Below are 20,850 nucleotides of genomic sequence, written 5' to 3' on the forward strand. Positions count from 1 at the left end.
CTGGCTTCCCTCAATGTCAGAGGATGGATAGATAGATTGGTCAGGCAAAGTCCTTCCTTCCCAATGCCCTGGGACCCTGGCATAGCCTGGCTCTAGTGTTCATGGGGCTAGAAATTTATGTATCAGAGGTCAGCACCGGATCCATCCACCTCGTTTTGTTTGTTTGTTTTTGTTTTGTTTTGTTTTTTGTTTTGAGCTCTCTGTGAGTTTGAGGCCATCCTGGTCTACAGAATGGGCCCAGGACAGCAAAGGCTACACAGAGAAACCCTGTCTCAGAAAAAAAAAAAGGTTTTTTTGAGTTGTTTCCAACTTTTGCTAACATTATTGTAAGCATCGTCTTTTTAAAACGAAGTAAAATTTCCACATACTTAAATGCCCAAAAGTTTAGTTGCTTGTATATACACATCTCTCTCTCTCTCTCTCTCTCTCTCTCTCTCTCTCTCTCTCTCTCTCTCTCTCTCTCTCTCTCTCTCTCTCTCTCTCTCTCTCTCTCTTTCTGTGTGTGTGTGTGTGCCTGAGGGCAAGTGTGGAGGTCAAGAGACAGCACTGTGCAATCTCTCTCACTCTCCATCTGCTTCCTTGAAAAGGTTTGGTTTTTTTTTTTTCTTTCTAGGTTTTGTTTTATGCAAATGGATGTTTTTGCTTGAATGTGTGTCTGTACACGATATGCAATCTTGGTGCCCCCAAGAGGCCAGAAAAGGAGTTCTAGATGATTGTGAGCTGACATGTGGGTGCTGGGAATTGAACTTACGTCCTCTGTAAGAGCATCCCATCCTCTTAGCCACTTGAGCTATCTCTCTAGTTCCTCCGCCTGCTCCTTTGTGGGCAGGTTCATCTCATGTTTTCTTGGGTCGCCATCTTCCTGTCTTGTGCCTTTATGGATGTATTTGTTTGCTTGTTTCGGGGGTCTAATGAGTTTCGCTAGTGTTGCTCTCAAGCGCATGGTAGGGGCTGTTTACAGGAGCCTGGACAAGCCACCCAAGGCTACAACGCTCCTTCCCCCAGCAACCATCTTCAGGGATGCATGGAGCCTTCTGAGCCCATCCCTCCTCTAGGATGGAGCCTGGTACAGAGAAGGTCTCTTCAGGTAGACACACCTGACTGCTGCTGGGAGTCCAAGAGTACCGGATGCTGTGCCACACCCACGGGACAGCATTCTGGGACAGTTCACACCTCCTCCCTCTCCCAGCTTTTACTTTCTTTGGGAGACCTCTCCTCTGCAGCGGCTCCCTGAGCTTTGGAGGTGCTGGTTGACAGCTGCTGCTAAATCGAAACAAGATTCTGGAATCAGCCTAGATGTCCATGGATGGATGGATAAAGAAGATATGGGTGCACGTGCAGGGAGTTTTAAGGAGGCACGGAGAAGAATGAAGTTATGTCTTTTTTTTTTTTTTTTTTTTTTTTTTTTTTTTTTTAAGGAAATGAGTGGGGCATAGAACTTCATGCTGAGCAAAACTGGCCAGGTTCTGAGAGGCAATCGGTACGTGCTTCCTCTCACATCCAGAAACTAGATGACTGTGTGTGTGTGTGTGTGTGTGTGTGTGTGTGTGTGTGTGTGTGTGTGTAAGCCAGAGGTTGATGCTGGGTGTCATTCCCAAGTCTTCTCCGCCTTACTTTTGAGCTGGATGTCTCTCGCTGAACCTGGAGCCTGTTGATTCTGTTACATTTGCCGAGTGGCGACCCTCAGCAACCTCTGTTTCAGCCTGTCCAGTGACAGGATTTCAGGCACGCATTGCTGTGCTTGGCTTTACACGGGTGCTGGGGATCCAACGCGGGTCCTCATGCACGCACAGTCAGCGCTTTACAGGCCGAGCCATATTCCTATCCCTAAACGGCATTTTAAAAAGTTTCACATGCATGCTGGACCTGGACCTTTATTTGTGCCAAAGCCAAGTGCAGGAGGCACTGTTGAACACGAAGATGGTCCTATTATTTCTCTGTTAGGTCTGATTTAAGAGTGGTTCTGGCCGGGTGTGGTGGCGCACACCTTTAATCCCAGCACTCGGGAGGCAGAGGCAGGCGGATCTCTGTGAGTTCGAGGCCAGCCTGGTCTACAAAGCAAGTCTAGGACAGCCAAGGCTACACAGAGAAACCCTGTCTCAAAAAAAAAAAAAAAAAAAAAAGAAAGAAAGAGAGAAAGAAAGAAAGAAAGAAAAGAAAAGAAAAAGAGTGGTTCTGTAGGGCTGGAGAAACAGTTCTGCAGTTAAGGGCAATCATTGCTCTTGCAGAGGGCCTGAGGCTGGTTCCCAGCAGCCACATCTGCCTATAACTCTAGCGGCAGGACATCTGCCATCTTCTGGCCGCCTTGAGCACTCACACAACACATGCACACATCCCATACATACACATGCATGTACATATAAGTAAAAATAAAATAAATCTCATGTCCCACCAGCTAGTTCTGTCCATGTTCCTTGCCTTGGACGCAATAACAGTTGAGAAAGGGCTTTCAGCCCAGTGTTAGGTACCATCATTGTGGAAATTGAGTCTCTGAGGCAGAAACAGAGTTAGTCAAGTTGTCTAGCTAATTAGTGTTCAACACGGAGCTAGAATCCTGCTTTTTTTTTTTTCTGCCTGGAATTTTGAAGGTCCAGGGAAATCTCACCCAGAGTTATTCCAGCCAAAGCTGGGTCTTTCCCCCAGTATCCACTGTGGCACCGTCCCTAGCAACTCAGAAGCTACATCTCACTTTGGGCACTTGTTTTGGTTTGAATATGAAGTGTCCCCCACAGGCTCCCATGTTTTAACACAAGGCTCCCAGCTGGTGGCGCTGTTTTGAAGATTGTTGGACCTTTAGGAGGTAGAGACTTGATGGAGGAAGTGAATCACAGGGGGTGGGAGTCAGGGTGGGATGGAGTGGGCTTAGGGGTCTGTTATAAAATTTTCCTCCCTCATGAGGGGACTCAGCCATGTCTACCCCATTCTCTCCCTCCATCCCCCCTCCCCCATGCCTCATAAGGTCCCAATAACAAACTGAAGTTCCATTACACCAAACTTCATCCTGGAGAACCAATGAGTTTGTTGGGTTTGCTTACAGATCATGGATGAGAGAGGGGTCAGAGGTTGGAGTGTGGTCTCTCTGGAAGGTCTGTACCTAGCATGGACGGTGGCTCTCCCATGGCTGTCCAGATGAAGCCCTCCTTCCTGTAGTCTTCCCGAGCCTATATACCCTAGCCCCTCCCTGACGCCCCCAAGGCCACTTGGAATTAGGGCAAAATTGGATACAAATGGCTGGAGGTGGGGAGTGGCTGGATACTCAGATGAGGGTCCAGTGACCCTCCCCACCTTATCATGCTTTGTCGGCAGTCAACAAACACAGCTGTGATGACCTCTGGCAAGCAAGCACAGGTGGTCTGACGATGGTGGTGGCTGTTTGGCTTGGAAATCGCGTTGTGCAACAAGTTTACAGCCCACTTCCAGTCTGCTCTCTGCTTCCTGTTCCTCTGAGGTGTGAGGAGGCGGGGATTCCCAGCTGTGCATCCTACCTCCACGGAGCTGTTTGCCTCAGTGTCTTCCTTTCAGTATGGATGGTATCTATTACAAACATGAGCCAGAATAACCTTCCCTTCTGTCTTAAAGAGCATTCTGTCAGGTCATAGCTACCGGAGAAGTAACTAATAGAGCATTGTAGGGATTTGCGACAAGTCAAGGGACTCAACCAGCTGGAGGCAAATATAACTGAAGTGTGGAACTGTTCTCTTTTTCCTTTCTTTGTTTCCAGCTGGAAATAAATCTAGGGCAGACTGGAAATGAGTCTCCAGGGTCCCTATAGAGGCAAGGCAAACCTGGGGCAGAAGGGTTTAGCTGGGCACGGAGATGGCTGATTTGAGTCCAAATGAGGTTGCCCTCTCACCTGACTCCTGCTCTGTGTTTGAACTTGCTTACATTTTGAATGGCAGAGCATCCAAAGCCAAAAGGAATCCTCCTGGGAGGGGCTCAGGCCGCCACAGACCAGTCTGCAGAGCTCAGCATCTTAGGGAAAGGATTCCTAGTGAATCTGAGGAGGTCTTTAGGGGCTTGTCTTCCACGGCTGCCGTTACAGCAGGACACAGGCAAGTGTGGACGTTTATAAAGTGTATGGCAGACTGAAGGGGTTGCGAGTACCGTGTTGTGTGTTGTGTCACAACGATGAAGCGGGTAGTTTGAGCATTCTCAGGCACAGGGTTGCATGATGCATCCGGAACCATCAGCGGACGATCCGGTGCTACGAAGGAACTTAACGGAATGTATGTTTGAAATGCTGTAGGAGCCATAGAAATAGAAGTTGGTGGGTTGGGGCTTCTTGAAACTCCAGGTTTGGTGTTCTGGCTTCCACTCATTTTTCAGAACCCTGTGATATTGCCACACACACACACACACACACACACACACACACACACACACACACACTTTCACCATTAATAGATAAATCTTGAGAGCTGGGACGTGGCTCAGTGGTAGAGCACCTGCCTAGAATCCCCCAGTGAGGGGCTGGGGTGTGGCTCAGTGATAGAGCACCTGCCTAGATTCCCCCAGTGAGGGGCTGAGGTGTGGCTCAGTGGTAGAGCACCTGCCTAGAATCCCCCAGTGAGGGGCTGGGGGTGTGGCTCAGTGGTAGAGCACCTGCCTAGAATCCCCCAGTGAGGGGCTGAGGTGTGGCTCAGTGGTAGAGCACCTGCCTAGAATCCCCCAGTGAGGGGCTGAGGTGTGGCTCAGTGGTAGAGCACCTGCCTAGAATCCCCCAGTGAGGGGTTGGGGTGTGGCTCAGTGGTAGAGCACCTGCCTAGAATCCCCCAGTGAGGGGCTGGGGTGTGGCTCAGTGGTAGAGCCCTGCCTAGAATCCCCCAGTGAGGGGCATGTCCAGGCCTGAGCTCTATCCCCAGTGCCTCAAACTCAAAACTACAAAAATCAGATTGATTCTCCATCACCTTTTATACTGCCTCATCTCTGGGCCTCTGCTTTTTGTAAGTGTGTCATACCTTTCCTGACTCAGGCCCTCTCTAACCCGCAAGGCCAGCCTCTGCCTCATTTTTCTGTCTCAGTTATATCCTCAGAATTTTAATTTCTGGGGACAACTGAGTGACAACACAGAGAGTTGAATCCCGTCAGGAGAGGAATTTACTACTCACAGTCCCTGAGAAGATGTCTTCAGCCTTGGCTATATGTACATTTTTCTTTTCTTGTGTGTGTGTGTGTGCACGCATGTACCTATGCCATGGCATTAGTGTTGTGTACCTATGTGTAAGGGTAAGGCAGAAGTTAACCTCAGATATTGTTTCTCAGGAGCCAACTATCTATCTATCTGAGAATAGGTCTCTCACTGGGACCCGGGGTTTATTGACTAAGGTAGGCTGATTGACCAGCAAGCCCCAGGGATCCAACAGTCTCTGCTCCCCCAGCACTGGGATTGTAAACCTGCACCACCAAGCTCAGGCCTTTCATGTAGCGGTGGGGTTTGAACCCAGATCTTTGTGTTTGCCTGGCAAGCACGTTATCAACTGAGCTAGCTCCTGGTTCTCCTCTCTCTCTCTCTCTCTCTCTCTCTCTCTCTCTCTCTCTCTCTCTCATGTATTTACTTATTTCAGCATTTGGAATTGAACTCAGGGCTTCACACATGCTAGGCAAGTGCTCTCTACCACTGAGCTCTCTTCTCAGCCCCAACTTAGTCTTTTATAGGGGCTCAGGAACCACAGGAAGATGGAACCCTTAGCAATTGGCCTTGACTTGGGTTTCAGTTCACAGCTTCTGCTGGGATGGCCCTGCTCACACACAGTTGGTTCTTACAAGCCCCACAGCTGGATCTCAGACCTGCTGCGTAAGGAGACCTGGCAGGGGCAAGCTTGCTGCAGTCTACCCCAGCCCCAGTTTCCTTATCTGGAAAATTGAGGCTGTGGCAAGAATCTTGCAGCCCAGATGTTTTATCCCTGATCCTCTGCGACCTGGCAGAGTACCTCAATAGGCATGCCTGCTGTTCACAAGGAATGCTGCTTTGAGTTCAACCCCCTCCCCCACCCCACCCTCAACACGCTGGCCTCTGGTGGCAGAAAACATGCAAGACCCAGAGATGGCTTTGCTGCCTTTGAAGAGCCAAGCAACGATGAGGGGAGCCATATTGATAATTCTAGACTCCCTTTCTCTGAAAAGGGCTGAAGGCTACATGTGGCAGTTGAAAGAATATCTTTATAGATAAATAAACAGACAGCGTTTATGTTTCCTTCTGGCATAAAATCTGACTGTGGTGGTCAATATCCTTTAGCAGTTGGAAAGGGTCCAGAATCCCCCAGGGGACAACTTCAGGGCGTGTCTAAGAGGGAGTCTCTACATTATGTAAATTATGTTAGAAAGACCCGCCCTAAATATAAGCAGCACCACTCTATACACTGGGAGTCCTGGATGGGATAAAAAGGAAAAAAGAGGGCTGGAGTGATGGCTAAGAGTGCTTGCCGCTCTTCCAGAGGACGGCGGTTCGATTCTCAGCACCCTTATCTGGTGGCTAACAGCTGAAGTATCCCAGGAACCTCTGGGGTGTCTCTAACTCTACACCCTAGGGAATGTCCTTGGGTCATGGTTTGTGGTTCCCACAAGAACTCCCTGAACGTTATTTGAGATGGTGTCTGGCTTTATAGCCTGTGTTGTCTTGGAGCACAGTGTAGGCCAGACATTAAACTCAAAATCCTCTTGCCTTAGCCTCCCCAATGCTGAGACTCTAAGTGCTGACACACACACACACACACACACACACACACACACACACACACACACACACACACACACCCCAATAGATGTGTCTTAGTTAGGGTTTCTATTGCTGTGATAAAACACTATAATACCTTAGGGATGGAAGGGTTTGTTTTGTTTTCTGGCTTGTAATTCATTGTCTAGGGAAGTCAGGGCAGGAACTCAAGCAGGGCAGGAACCTGGAGGGCAGAATCGATGCAGAGGCCATGGAGCGGTGCTGCTTCTGGTCTGCTCCTCATGGCTTGCTCAGCCTGCTCTCTTTTACCATCCAGGCCTCCCTGCCCATGGTTGGCACTGCCAACAGAGAGCTGAGCCCTCCCACACCAGTCCTCAGTCAAGAAAAGGTCCCACACAGAGGCTTGCCTATAGGCCAATTCCTCCTTTCTCATGACCCTAGCTTGTGTCAAGTTGGCATAGAAAGTAGCCGGCACAAGATGCAAAGGCCGAGCTGGTATTATCCATTCCCATGTATAGTAAAGATGCCTGGCTGGAAGACCTGGGCTATGGCTCAGCAGTTTTGCTTGCCCTGCAAGAGTAAAGACCTGGTTTGGGATCTCTAGAAGCCACAGGGAATAGCAGGGCATGGGAGAGACAGGAAGATTCCTGGAGCTCATTGGCCTGCCGGCCCAGCAGAAATGGTGAGCTCCGTGTTCAGTGAGAGAACCAGTCTCAAAAAGCAAAGTGGAGAGCGACTGAGGAAGATATGCAGTGCAGACTCTGGCCTCCACGTGCACACACATACCTGTATATTTGAACACATATATATACAATAAATACATATACATGCATATGTGTAATAAATATGGTAAGATGGCTCAGTGGGTAAAGGCACCTGCTGCCAAGCCTAATGATCTGAGTACACTCTGTTACTGTCTCTCTCTCCCTATGTCTGCCTTTCCCCCCCCCCCCCTCTCTCTCTCCAAACACAGTAAATAAACAAAGATAAAGAAGGTGGGCATGGTGGTGCACACCTTTAACCCCAGCGCTTGGGAGGCAGAGGCAGGATCGCTGTGAGTTCGAGGACAGCCAAGGCTACAAAGAGAAACCCTGTCTCAAAAAAAAAAAAAAAAAAAAAAAGATAAAGATAAAAGGGGGCTAAAGGGATGGCTCAGAGGTTAAGAGCACTACTGCTCTTGCAGAAGTCCTGGCTTTGGTTCCTAGCATCCACGTGGTGGCTCACAACTGCCTGCAACTCTATTTCCAAGGGATCTGGCGCCCTCTTCTGGCTTCCCCAGGCATCTTCACACACAAGGTACACATAAAAATCATGCAGGCACACGCAAGCACATTTAAAAAAAAAAAAAAAATTGAAAAACAAACAAGATTTAAAATACCCTGTGTAAGCTTTAGCTCCGAGGCCAAGAGAACCCTGGTGTCTGACAGTGACATCCTGTGGTGCTGGCCGAGGAAGAGGTCTCACATAAGGGTGGTTGAATGACAGAAAGATCTACTGAACCTGGTGGTTGGAGTCTCACAGTGGTCACATGTGGGTGGGTGTGGCTGATCATGAAACTGTGTGATTCCAGTTCATGTGGATCTCGTATCTGCATGCATGTCCCTTATATACCTTCTGGGAGGGCATGGCACAGCTGACAGGAGGGCAGCCTTCACTCAACCAACTGTTCCACTGTTCAGTCCAATCTGCGAAGTGACCACATGCTCTTAGGAACTCTTAAACCCCAGAATCCACGGCTCAAACTCTTAGACCTCCTAGCTAACGTGTCCCAGGGGCTTCTAGGGAGTCCCTAGCTCTGTGTCCTAGGGACCACATTTGGCTCTTGGTCCCTAGTTCACACAAGAACCCCACTGAAAGTTCTTTATGGTCAAGTATTGCCTGCATCCCCCAATGTAGGTTTGGAATGTTCCAGAAACTCATGCCTCATTCTGCCTTTTTTTTTTTATAATGCAATCATTTATTGCCTGGGCCTCTTGCTCAGCACTTCCTTTACGACTTCCCAGTTTTCCTGCCGCCTTCTTAATTGCCTATGTGTTTGTCTTCCCAGCTGGTCCATGTGCGAACCGTACGAGTTGACTTTTTCTCTGATCCTTTTTGCTTTGTTGTTTGATTGTTATTGGGACACCCCCACCCCACCCACCCACCCCTGCACCCAGTGAGCTCAGGACCTCATACGGGCAATCAAATGCTCTCCTGCTGAGCTGCACCCTCAGATTCCGACTTAGACATTCCAGGCAAACACTCTGCAACTGGGCTACGCCCCCAGCCACAGTTAATGCCTTTTGACTTCACGGTATTTTCAACCCATGATGGTTGTTTGTAAGTTGAGGAGCATTGTCCGTATGTCGGCATGTGTGTGGGGGGGGGACATATGAGCAATGCACGTAGGGTGAGTGCACCGTGTCTATAGTGACTGTGCATGTGTTCGTGTGTGAGTTTGGCTGTGCGGTGTGTAAGCTTTCTCTGTAGGGTGTAAGTAACAAGCCGTCGGTGACCTCCTCTCCATGTGAGAGAATGTGTCTAATTGTACCTGCAGGGTGTGCCTGGCCAGGGGCCATCTGGAAGCTGAGCCGGGCAAATGAAGGGTGGGAACTATCCGTGTATCAATTCGCACTTCATTCCCCCGTCTCACCACACTCTCCGGCTCTCTGTCCTCCTTCACCTCGGCTGGCAGCTGTCAGTAGCGAGCCATTTGCTTTCTCCCCCTGCAGAGAATCCAGTTTTCTGCCTGAGGAGAGGACGGTACCCAGAGACGTCCTCCTGCACGAACCCAGTCTACACTCAGCACATCTCTGTTCTCTCCCTTCAAGTCCAAGTTCAGGCCACATGTCACTGGGAAGGGGGCTCTGCAGAGTCCAGGAGTCATCAGCCCTTCCTGCTGCTGAGCCAGGCTGGACGAAGTAACTTCTCCCTCCTTCCCTCTTCCTGCTGTCTCTCTTCTCCTTTCTTTTCCTCCTTTCTCTCTCTCATTCTCTCTTTCCTTCCTCACCTTCATTCTTTCTTTCTTTCTTTTTTTTGTTTTTTTGAGACAAGGTCTCTCTGTGTAGCCTTGGCTGTCCTAGAGTCACTTTGTAGACCAGGCTGGCCTCGAACTCACAGCGATCCGCCTGCCTCTGCCTCCCGAGCGCTGGGATTACAGGCGTATGCCACCACACCTGGCTACCTTCATTCTTTCTAAACCCCCATTTTCTACTGAAAGTAGCAAGTGGCAAGTTGTGTATATATACATATATATGTATATATAGAATTTCTGTTGTGTGTGTATGTGAGGGTATATGCCAGAGGACAACACTCTACCATGTCGGTCCTGGGGATTGAACTCAGGACATCAGGGTTGGCCGGTTGCACCTTTACTTACTGAGTTCTCTGTCTCTCTATCTCCTTCCTCCTGCCCCTTGTTTCACTGTGTACATCAGTGCTCTCAAGCACACCATGCTGTCTCACCTCTGAGTGTGTGTGTGTGTGTGTGTGTGTGTGTCCATGCTTGCTCTGATGGTGTGCACATTGCAACCACTTTCGCCTTCCCAGATTGGGCATGGTCAGCAGCCATTTTTCATTTTTCTGTTGTTTCCGTTTGTCAGTTTCTATCTTTGATCTTAATCCCTTGTGTCCCTTCAGTGGGGTTTCAGGAAAATGTGGCAGCATCTGCTCTCTGTGCCAAAAACAACCAAGATGAGAACCGTGGAATGTCCCCTTGCAGAGGCAGGTCACCACACAGGGCAGGCGGGCACAGCCAGCCTTAGACAGCCTCCTCACACCCTGATGGTAATATTAAACTCTTAATTTTTAAACCTTATGTCAGAAATATTTCTGAGCTAAGAAGCACATAAAACACCCCGTAAAATACTCATATGCCAACCGCTGAGATTAAATAGCTGTTAGCATTATGTCATATTTGCTTCACTGTTTCCTTGACTTTTATTTTGAAAAAGTCCAGAGCAATGTAATTTTCTTTTTGAGACAGGGTCTTGCGACGTAGACAAGGCTGTATCAATGTAACTGTATCCTGCATGCTTTGCCTTTTGATTTTTATTTATTTTTTTTAATTAACTGGGCATAGTGGTTCATATCTTTAATCCCAGCACTCTGGAGGCAGAGGCAGGTGGATCTCTGTGAGTTCCAGGCCAGCCTGGTGAACAGAGTGAGTTCTAGGACAGTCAGGGCTACACAGAGAAACCCTACCGTTGGCGGGGAGAGATTTATTTTTATTTTAGGTGGATGAATGTTTTGTCTGCATGTGTGTCTATGTACTGCATAATGCAATAGCCTCACAGAAGAGAACATTAGATCCTCTGAAAATGGAGGATTGACAGCTGTGAGCTGCCACATAGGTGCTGGGAACTGAACCCAGGTCCTCCGTAAGAGTACAAGTGCTCTTAACCACTGAGCCATACCTCCAACATAATGTGTGTGTGTGTGTGTGTGTGTGTGTGTGCGCGCGTGCGCTTTTTCACATACGGTATTTGTGAGGTCCATCCCCATAGACATTTTTTTCTCCTCTAGGTAATTTTTAACTGCTTTATAGTATTTTGCAACATGGATACACTACAGTTTGTTCATTTTACGATTACTGAAAGGCAATTAATTTTCTTGTAATTGTGAGTGGAATTGCAGGGAACAACTTTGGAAATTCTTGTTTTTGTTTCATGGCAGGGTCTCTCAATGTAGCCCTGACTGTCCTGGAACTCACTCTGCAGACCAGGCTGGCCTCGAACTCACAGAGATCCACTTGCCTCTGCCCCCCAAGGGCTGAGATTAAAGGAGTGCACCCCTACACCCGATCAACTTTAGGGTTTTGTGCTCATAAACAAAAGCTTGCCAAGACTAAACATTTTTCTGCTTTATATTTCATATTTTGCATGCCATGTTTGTGCAGTGTGCAGTGTGATTTTGTCTGTGTATATTCATGTGTGTGTTCATATGTGTGTGCACATATGTAGGGTGTGTATGTGTGTGCACGTGCGTGAGTGGGTTTTCAGGTGTGTGGGTTATATGTACGTGTGTATGTGTAGGTGTGTGTACACTCTTCATGTTAACTTTTGGGACAAGGTTTCTCACAGAGCCTGGAGTTCACTGATTGGCTAGACTGGCTGGCCAGGGAGTACCAGAGGTCTGCCTCTCACCTCTCCCTAAGCACGAAGGTTTCATATGTGCGCTCCCATGAGTAATGAAGATATGAACTCAGGTCATGCTTACATGGCAGACATGTTATCCACTGAGCCATCTCGCCAGCCCGTCTTTAACTGTGGTAGATGCTGTCAGCTTCTCGAAGCTCAGAGCTCCCACTTCCACTCCACCAGCTGTGAACAGAAGTTCTCCATCACTCCATAGCGTGGCCAATAATTGGCGTTGTCAAGCTTCCTAATTTTTTAAATTAATTTTTATTTATTCATTTTGTGTGTGTGCATGCACACACACATGTGCACATGCATGTGTATGTGTGTGAGAGCACATGTCAGGGCACACGAATGGGGGTGTGTCAGAGAACAGGTGGGAGTCTGTTCCTTTCTTCTACCATGTGGGTCCCAGGGATTGAACCAGGGTCCTCAGGCTTGGCAGCAGCATCTCTCACTGAGCACAGACTTACTAAGTTTTGTAAACTCACTGATGAGAGGTTGTGACTCATCTTGAAAATTGCATTTCTCTAATACATGTAAAATGGTGGCTCCCTTCAGTCTCATTTTCTCCAAATTATTGAATTGTATCATTAGTTTTGAGTGATAGCTTAGCTGTGTATAAAACTTGTGGTCAGAGGCTGGAGGGATGGCTCAGCAGTTACAAGCAATGACTGTCCTTGCAGGAGACCCAGGGATTGATTTTCAGCACCCACTTGGTGACTCATAACCGTTTTTAACTCCAGTTCTTGGGGATCTGACACCCTCTTCTGACCTCTGTGCATACCAGGTATGCACATGGTACACATATATACACAAAGGCAACACACGTTTACACAGAAAACATACGGTAGGAGGGAAAAAAACCTGACTCCCTCAAGTTGTCCTCTGACCTCCACAGACATGCTAAGCCATGTGTGCCCCCTCCAACACAATACAAAACAAGACAAATGTAATCATCGTTGGCGTGTGTGTGTGTGTGTGTGTGTGTGTGTGTGTGTGTGAATGTATGTATGTACGTACCTAAGTACATATGCATGAAGTCCAGAGGCCAGCATCTGGTGTCTTTAGCAATCACTGTCCACTTTATTTACAGAGGCTCATAGTGGACAAAAAGCTTACCAGTTTGGATGGCCCAGTTAGCCGGCTTGCCCCAGAACCCCCTGTCTTCACTCCTACTTGGCTTTTGGAATCTGAGCTTCCAGTCCGGACTGGACTGCTGTGTGCACTGAGTCATCTCTCTAGCCCAGGACACACTTTGAATCAATCACACAGCATGGCTGCAAAGAGTTGTCTTACAAGACCAAATACGTGTCTAGAGCCACTCTCCCAAGTCAGGTATGAACGAGAGGTGTGTGTTTGGGGCTTTGGAGATAGCTCAGTCAGTAAGAAAAAAAACAACAACAAACAAACAAACAACAACAAAAAACCCCTACCTTGCAGGCATGGTAACCTGACCTTCATCCCCACAAGCCACATTAAAAAAGCAAAATCAAAATCTGAGCCAGGTATGGTGGCGCACACCTTTAATCCCGGCACGTGGGAGGCAGAGGCAGGTGGATCTCTGTGAGTTCAAGGCCAGCCTGGTCTACAAAGCAAGTCCAGGACATCCAAGGCTACACAGAGAGACCCTGTCTCAAAAAACCAATAATAGGTAAATAAATAAGTAATCTGGGGTTGGACACAGATACTTGTTATCCCAGTCCTAGAAAGATCTCTGTTGAGTTCAAGGCCAGCCTGGGCTACCTACTGAGACCCTGTCTCAATAACAGGACAAACAAAATACAAAACAAAACCTAAGACAAAAAAAAAAAAAAAAAAAAAAAAAAAAAGAAAGAAAGAAAAGAAAAGAAAAGAAAAGGAAAAGAAAGAAAGAAAAGGAAAAGAAAAAAAAAACCCAAACAATAACAATAAACCTCAGATGAATGGTTTCTAAGGAACAATGGCCAAGATTGTCCTGTTCTCCACATGTACACACACAGAGATGCACACTCACACACACAAACACCAGTGTGAGTGGTGCTGCAGGAGACAGGAGACTTCCCCTGGGATATAGGCTTGGAGATAATAGAAGACTGTGGTCCCTCTGTTTATCTTCCTTAATCCTACTCTTTGTCATTACCCACATCTTCCTTGCCTACGGCCGCTCCTGTCTGATAGCTGCCTTGGAGACTTTATTTCATTCATCTGTGCCCTGAAGAGACCCATCTTGGTGTCTTAATTTGAGTCTCTATTGCGGTGATGATACACCATGACCAAAAGAAAGTTGGGGAGGAAAGAGTTTATTCAGTTTACACTTCCACATTGCTGTTATTATCTGAAGGAAGTCAAGGCAGGGACTCAAACAGAGCAGGAACCTGGAGGCAGGAGCTGATACAGAGGCCATGGAGGGATGCTGCTTTCTTGCTTGCTCCTCATGGCTTGCTCAACTTGCTTTCTCAGAGAACCCAAGACCACCAGCCCCAGGGATGGCACCACCCACAATAGGCTGGGCCCTCCCCCATCAATCAGTAATTAAGAAAATGCCCTACAGCAAGTCTTATGGAGGCATCTTCTCAATTGAGGTCTCCCTCCTTTCAATTAACTCTAGTTTGTGTGTCAAGTTGACTTAAGACCAGCGAGCACACTTAGTTACTTTTCTCTTGTTGTAACAAAAATGCCTGAAAACGCATCTTAAGGAAGGAAAGGATCTGGAGAGGTGGCTCAGTAGGGAAAAGGGCTTGCTGTGCAAGCCTGATGACCGAGTTTCAATCCCAGAATGCACAGTGGCTGGAGAGAACTGACTCCCAAAAGTTGTCTTCTGGCCTTCACAGGCATGCTGTGATAATGTGTGCATGCACACACCCTACATCATACCCACACGAAATAAACAAATGTAAGGAAGTAAGGATTGATTTGGAGGGAAGGCTTAGAGGCGGGAGTGAGAGGCAGCTGGTCACACTGTAGCCACAGTCAGAAAGCAGAGCGAGATGGATGCTGGTGCTCAGCGTTATCCTTTTTATGCAGCTCAGAACCCCAGACCACGTTTAGGATAGATCTCCCCACTCTAACTACCTAACCTATTTAATTTTGTAAACAAACAAACAAACAAACAAACACACAAAACCATTAATTTTATTTGTGTGTATGTGTGCGTGCACACACACACCTGTGGAGCTCAGAGAACAGCTCGTGGGAATCCGCGCTCTCCTCCTACCTTGTGGGTCCAGCTCAGGTTGTCAGGCTTGGCGGCAACTGCCTTTACCCAATGCCCCGTCTCACCGGCCCTCAACTAACTTTATCCAGACACTCTTTCACCGACTCCTGCAGAGGTCTTTTTCCATGGCGAGTCTTACGTCCCAGCACAATTAAGATGAGCTATCACACTGTTCAGACAGATTGCAATTTCGAATAACCCTGCCTGGCTTATGATGGGGGCGGGGGTTGGGGGTGTGTGTGGACAGGGGAGCCTGGCTTATGATGGGGGCAGGGGTTGGGGGTGTGTGTGGACAGGGGAGCCTGCCCTTGATAGAAGCAACCTGAGGCCACGGGGGGGGGGGTGAGGGGTGGGAGTGGCAGGGGAGGGTAAGGAGCCCTTGGAGTGGGTCTCCATCTCAACGCTGCATCCTGGCGGACTAGGGTGGTTGCACTTTCTCCCTGCACTCCCAGCACTCTTCTCAGAGGGCACTGTGTAGGCGGCAAAGGGGTCTCAGCGGCTCTAAGTTTATCTGGGGTTCCAGACTCCATCTTCACCCTCTGACATTGGGAATCCTCTGGTGAAATCCATTCCTGGGAGAATCTATACAGGGTCATACACTTGAGAAGGTTCTAGAGAAGTCTGGAGATTCTTTTTCTGAGGGTAGCGTGATTCCCAACGCCACTGTCCAGTGGAGTCCTCTATATTTTATAAATAGTGACTTTTCTATTGTGTTCACGTGTGTGTGTGCTCACCTGTCGGTGCACATGTGACCACAGAGGTTTACACCAGGATGTCTTTCTCCCACCCACCCCGTAGGGCAGCGGTTCTCCATCTTCTTAACGTTTCCACCCTTTGACACAGTTCTTCATGTTGTGGCGGTATCCCAACCATAAAATTACTTCCTTCATAACGTCATGACCGTCATTTTGCTACTGTCACGAAGCATGATGCAAACATCTGTGTTTCCCAATGGGGGGGGTCGTTGGACCCCCCAAAGGGGTTGCGACTCATGGCTGCACAACTGCCACCATACAGAAACCAAGTTGTTGAGTTCATGGTTCTGTGGCCCACTCTGGAACGCAAGGCTTTGAGTGTCCTGCTCCACCCCCTTGAGGTTGGCGAGACAGCGTTAGCGTGGTCCCAAAGCGGAGTGGGAACTGGAGCATTGACCTTGAGCTCAGGGGTTCCCCAACTCCACCCTGCAGGGGAGGGTGGGGTCCGCAGCAGCCTGCTCTGCCGCTACCACCACCGTCCCACCGGCAGCTGGAGGACCAGGCCCCGGTCTGCATTTATGGAATTCCTGTCTGCAAAAGCCTCACAGTTGTTTTCGATTAGCGTACAAGTCGACATGCGTGTAGAACATCTGCTCTTAATCCACGTCCCAGTGGAAGGGAGATGCCAACACGTCGTTTATTAGGCACTTCCATCCCATAATGTCCTCGCTCTGCCTTTGTCTTCCATGGAAGAGGCCGTAAGGGTTCCAGGGTGTCTTTTATTTGGCTGCAGACCATGTTTCCTCCTGCCTAACGGGATCAGGACGGAATGGATTCCAGGTTGTTAATGTATGCTATTTTGGAAGCGGACTCTGCAGCTATTCATTCTGAAGTCTTTGGGCAGGTAGCCAGCTCACGTTCGCCCCCCTGGTCATCACAGCGGCATCAGAAACCTGGGCACACGGTGCCCTGGGGAAGGGGGGTGGCGCTGGAGGGGTGAGAGGAAGGAAACCCGCATATACAACTCCCCCCTTTTAAGAAATTACAGGCAGACATGGGTAGAGGGGCCACGGTGTGCTGGATGATGGAGGAGTGGGTACTGGGCAAAAAAAGGGGGTGACACGGCACAAACGAAGTGGGACACAGCTCCCGAAGCCACTGGAAGGGCCGAGGAGAAGGAGCCATAGGTAAATGCTGGCCGCAAAGGCATGTGGGCCTGGGTTTTGATTGCCAGCATGTAAAACATGGCCTCGGTGGTACACATCTGTAACCCCAGCTCTGGGGAAGGCAGAGACAGGCTGATCCCACAGGCTCACTGGGCAGCCCATAGCTGAAACAGCCAAGCCCAGGGATGCTGCCTCAAAGAAATAAGGCGGAGAGTGACTGAAGGGGACGCTGATGTCAACCTCTGGCTTTCAAACAGGGCCCATGTGAGCTAGGGCACTTACAGATAGATGTGCACACACCACAGAGGCTTTGGGTCCCCCGGAACTGGAGTTATGTGGGCCAGTGAATACTAACTGAACTCAGGCTATCACTTTGCTGTTTTGCTTTGTTTTTCCTAAACCAGGTTTCTCTGTGTAGCCCTGGCTGTCCTGGACTTGCTTTGTAGACCAGGCTGGCCTCAAACTCATAGAGGTCCACCTGCCTCAGCCTCCCTAGTGCTGAGATTAAACATGTGCACCGCCGTGTCCACAAAATGGGTTGTTTGTGGGTGGGGGTGGCATGGTGTATGTACAGAGCTCAGAGGTCCAACTTGTTTGAGACCAGGCCTCGTGTTTGTTGGTGAGTACTCCTGGCGAGGCGACCTGTGGGCTTTCTGGCACACCTGTAGCCTTTGTCTCACATCTCTTCATAGGAGTGCTGGGATTACAGATGTGTACCTCTGTGTCTGGCCTCTTATGAGTCTGGAAGATCCAAAGTCAGGTTCTCACATTTGCATGGCAAGTGCACTATTTACCAAGCCGTCTCCCAGTTTCTGTTTACCAGGGATAAGTTATACATTAGATGAAATTGTCTGCAGCCATGCCAGCTTGAGGAAGCAGCTCAGTTGGCAATACAGTCCCCAGAACTCAGGTACAAAAAGAGCCAGGGCTGGGCAGTGGTGGCACACATCTTTAATCGCAGCACTCAGGAGGCAGAGGCGGGCAGACCTCTGAGTTCAAGGCTAGCCTGGTCTAAAGAGTTTCAGAATGGCCAGGGCTGTACAGAGAAATGCTATCTTGGAAAAAAAAAAAAAAAAAAAAAACCCAAACCAAACCAAACTAAACCAAACCAAAACAGGCAGGGTGATATGCCTTTGTAACCTCCCCTGCTGGGGTCACAGAGTCAGGACAAGCCTTGAGGTTTCCTGGCCAGCCAGCCTAGCCTACATGGATAATGACTGAAGATTGACAGCTGAGGCTGTCTGCCGGTCCCCAGGAGCATGTGCACCATGCACGCATATGCATAGGCACATGTACGCACAGACGCACACACACAGAGAAAAAGAAGATGAAATTCATTCTAGCCGGTTTCAGATTTGTTGTAATTACTTCACAGTACACATACCTGTGTGTATCTGTGTGTGGGTATGTACCCAGGAGTGCAGCAGGCAGGAGACTGTTGGGTCTCCTGGAGCTTACAGCTGTTTATATTGTTTTGTTTTGTTTCGTTTTTAGAGGCAGTGTTTCTCTGGGTAGCCCTGGCCATCCTGGAACTTACTCTGTAGACCAGGCTGGCCTCAAACTCAGAGATCCGCCTGCCTCTGCTTCCCCAGTGCTGGGATTAAAGGCGTGTGCCACCACTGCCTGATGATATAGCTGGTTTTGAGTGGCCCAACATGGTTCTTGGAACTAAACTCAGGTCCTCTGCAGGACCAGCAAGCACTCCAAAACAACTCAGCCATGAGAGTTAATTTAGCTAGTTTTTTGTTTGGTTGATTTTGGTTTTTTGAGACAGGATTTTTCTGTGTAGCCTTGACTGTCCTGGACTCACTTTGTAGACCAGGCTGGCCTTGAACTCACAGCAATCCACCTGCCTCTGCCTCCTGAGTGCTGGGATTAAAGGCGTGCGCCGCCGTCCTCCACCACCACCACCACCGAGCTAATTTAACTAGTTTAAAGTGTGCGGCTCAGTACTACCAAGCACATTTGCATTGTAGATTCAGCTGTCACCAGGGGCTGTCTCCAGAATGTTCCCACCACCCTGACTACACTTTTAAAGGGTGGGGGCAGGGAGGCTACCAGATGTTCTCTCTCCAGCACACCCTCCTGTGTTATCTCCTCCTTTTATGGTCTTTTAGCGATTTTATAACCCCGTGAAGTTGTACAAACGTCAGAATCACTGCGCACGACCCCTGTCCAAATGAGCACCAGTTAACTGCGTCCTATGGAATGTTCTTGGTTGCCCCCTGGGGATGCGCCTGGTTTGCATCTATTCGTCTGCTCATATTGGCATCTCTGTAGCATCCATGCTCCCACAGTTCTTTGCATTTGTCTTTGGACTGGTTATGACAGGCAACTTTTTGGCTCCAGCCCTTTTAATTAAGAAATGGAGTCCAACTTTGGTGTTTGTTCGTTTTAGATTGGTGTGACAGCTTTGTGTTTTGCTCTTTGAGGTCTGGGCATGCGTGTGCGTGCGTGCGTGCGTGCGTGCGTGCGTGTGTGTGTGCGCGCGCGCGTGCGTGTGTGCCGGCTCATTGTGCATGTCAGTGTGTGTGCCTGCTTTTACATGTGTGTGGGTGCATGTACACATGTGTGTAAGTGCTTGCTTGTGGGGACCTAGGGTTGATGTCAGACACTATCATCTATAGCTCTTCCTTCTCACTCCTCAAGGCGGAGTCTCTCAGTCAAACCCAGAGCTCTCTGGGACGCTTAGTCTCAGTAGCCAGCTTGCTCTGGGAATCCCCATGTCCACCCTCTGAGGCTGGGATTGCAGTCGGTCCTCCATGACTAGCTGGCGTTCGTGTGGGTTTCGAGGGTTTGAACGTTGGTCTTCATAGTTTCGCCATAAGCACGTTAATCACTGAGGCGTCTCCTCCCCGCCCCCCCCCAGCCCCTGCTTTGTTTTGTTAAAAAAAGATCTATCCACTTTATTTATGTTCTGTGTGTGTGCATATGCGAGTTCATGTGCACCATATGTGTGTGGCCGCTGGCGGAGGCCAGAAGACGGCACTGGACCCCTGGAAGTGTTTGTGGGCTGCCCAGTGTTGAGTGCTGAGAACCTGGGTCCACTTCAAGAGCAGAGAGTGCTCCACCCACTACCACTGTGTGGCTTGAGACAGGGCCTCTGAGTGGCCAGTAGCCCCACCACAGAGGCTGAAATGCCTGGCCACTGAGGCTCAGGAATCTGCATGTGTCTGCCCTGACCCCAGTACTAAGACTATACACCCACAGCTCCGTGCTCGGCTTGCTTTCTTCCTTCCTTCCTTCCTTTCTTTCTTTCTTTCTCTCTCTCTCTCTCTCTTTCTCTCTTTCTTTCTTTCTTTCTTTCTTTCTTTCTTTCTTTCTTTCTTTCTTTCTTTCTCTTTCTTTTTTCCCTGAGACAGGGTCTCTCTGTTTAGCCTTGGCTGTCCTGGACTTGCTTTTTAGACCAGGCTGGCCTCAGACCTCACAGCGATCCTCCTGCCTCTGCCTCCTGAGTGCTGGGATTAAAGGTGTGCGCCACCGCGCCCGGCTCGTGCCCAGCTTTCTTACATGGGTTTTGGGGGATCACACTCAGGTTCTTAAACTTGTTGGGCAAGCATGTGAGTTGTCTCCCCAACTCTATTTTGATTTTTTGTTGAAACAGTCTCATATAGCCCAGGCTAGCCTCAAATCTCTAGGTTGAAGACACTGGCCTTCAGCTCTCATCTTCCTGCCCAATTGATGGGATTATGAAGAAACACTTCCTCACCCAGCAGAGGGCCAGTGCTTTAGTCTCCAAACTGGAGAAGGTATGGTTGAACCTTTGATCGTTTCCAGCTGTTGGACAGGCCATGAAGTTAGACAGCTGGGGACAGGAATGGCTTGTACTCTTCCTCCTCAGCTGGGTGTATGAGGGGGACCACGTACCAGATGATATCCCCACTTTTGTCACGCAGGGAGCAAGTGACAGAATCCCAAGGTTACATAGCCAATGCTAAAGGAGACTTGGGCTGGAGAGATGGTTCCGTCAGTCACATGCTTGCCTTACAAAGCATAGGCGCCTGAG

General features: G+C 48.9%; 1 protein-coding gene across 2 annotated transcripts in view; it reads left to right on the forward strand.

The window, feature by feature from the left end:
* The window catches only part of Col26a1 (collagen type XXVI alpha 1 chain), a 129,491-nt gene that overhangs the window by 43,928 nt on the left and 64,713 nt on the right, over window positions 1-20,850 (forward strand). The gene's annotated exons all lie outside the window — the stretch shown is intronic.

Source organism: Acomys russatus, chromosome 19 (genome assembly GCF_903995435.1).
Source record: "Acomys russatus chromosome 19, mAcoRus1.1, whole genome shotgun sequence".
In the NCBI taxonomy this organism is placed as follows: Eukaryota; Metazoa; Chordata; class Mammalia; order Rodentia; family Muridae; genus Acomys; species Acomys russatus.